General features: G+C 38.8%; 1 protein-coding gene across 1 annotated transcript in view; it reads left to right on the top strand.

The window, feature by feature from the left end:
- The first annotated feature begins 1,346 nt into the window (after positions 1-1,346).
- LOC116704083 (placenta-specific gene 8 protein) overlaps positions 1,347-1,520 on the top strand; it is a 37,400-nt gene continuing 37,226 nt past the window's right edge. Inside the window, exon 1 of the mRNA XM_032539293.1 lies at positions 1,347-1,428. The gene's annotated coding sequence lies outside the window, so the exon portion shown is untranslated. The remainder of the gene's footprint in view (positions 1,429-1,520) is intronic.

The raw sequence follows: 1,520 nt of genomic DNA, 5'->3' as shown, positions 1-1,520 counted from the left end.
CTAACTGTAACTAGCTAACTGTAACTAGCTAACTGTAATCTGTAACTGCTAGCTAACTGTAATCTGCACGTTCAGGCAGATTTGTGTTTTTAAGGTTGAACTTTGTTGAAAACAACTTAAATGTTGTGTTACTGTAGATGGTATAATCAGAAATGTCCAGGCCAGAACTGTACTTTAATATGTGATGAATGATTTTGATTGTGTTTTTTAAATATGTAATTAAAATTTCACTGATGTAGTACTTAGCAAACAAATAGCTCTCTCTCTCCTCCAGTTTTCAGTCTTTAGACATAATTTTTGGTGAAAATGTATGAAATGTTGTGCCGGTCGCAGATGGAGTCGCAGATGGAGTCTATTGGACTTAGCGTTTTTGTGGTAGGCTCACCAACTGCTAATAGAAAACATAAAAACATATTATCTGGATTCTTCTCTGAGGAAATAACCATAGCAACAAGTTCTGACACACACACACAGACACACACTCAGACAAACACACAGACACACAAACACACACACACCTATCATGCCACTGTTCCCCATGTTGACCAACTGACTCCTAACTGACGTTTCCAATGTGTGTGTATGTGGTGGATGGTGAGAGATAGAAGGGGGGGGGGGCTGCAGTACGATTTACTGAAAGGTTTTTAAACAAATCTCTCTCTCTCGTCCAGTTTTAACTCTTTAGACATTATTGTTGGGTCAAATGTAGGAAATCTTGTGCCTGTCGCCGACATGTAACTATGGAGTCTATCGGACTTAAATTGTTAGCTAGGATCTACCAACTGTCGATAGAAACTATGAAAAGAAAATATCTGGATCCTTCTCTGTGGAAATCACCATAGCAACAAGAAGAAGAGGTGTCATTGGTCAGCTAACATGATGGAGGGCCACACCCACCAGACTCTATTTAAAAAGTTATATCTCTGAAGGATTAAGACACTTAACACTTTTACTATTTTTTATTAACTTTTATCGCTATTCGGATGTGCCCCAATAGCAGGCACACTGATAAAATTTCTGCGGAATTTTCTAGTTTCAGTTGTAATTGATATAAATGTAATTGGAAGTTATACCAACATCAACCACATCTACTTTTATTTCTAATATAAATCATCCATTTGCATCTAAAATGATAAAAGAAACACGTGTGTGTGTGTGTGTGTGTGTGTGTGTGTGTGTTTCCTGATGATTAAAGAGAGAAGAATGTGTTGCAGCTGAGGTTAAGTACTGCAGTACTGGGTGTAGTGGCAGGGTGTAGGTGTGTTCAATGACCTTGTTGCCAGGTATATCTCACGTACATGTGCAATAAAACTGAGATAAAGTCTGAAACCATATTAGTCACCTGCTTTGATCGGTTATAAAGACACTGCCACTGGCCTCAATCTGTTGTTCAGGAGCCTCTGAGTTCTACCGTCCCTCAACCATCTGGTAAGATTTACCTGCTAACGACGGGGAAACACGCAAGATAACTCAAGTCCGTATTGTTTGATGTTCAAAAGAGGTGTAATTTACAGTTCTGT

The sequence above is a fragment of the Etheostoma spectabile genome, chromosome 16, assembly GCF_008692095.1.
Source record: "Etheostoma spectabile isolate EspeVRDwgs_2016 chromosome 16, UIUC_Espe_1.0, whole genome shotgun sequence".
NCBI lineage: Eukaryota > Metazoa > Chordata > Actinopteri > Perciformes > Percidae > Etheostoma > Etheostoma spectabile.
Note: the sequence above shows the minus strand (reverse complement) of the source record. Positions and strands in the feature narration are given on the sequence as shown.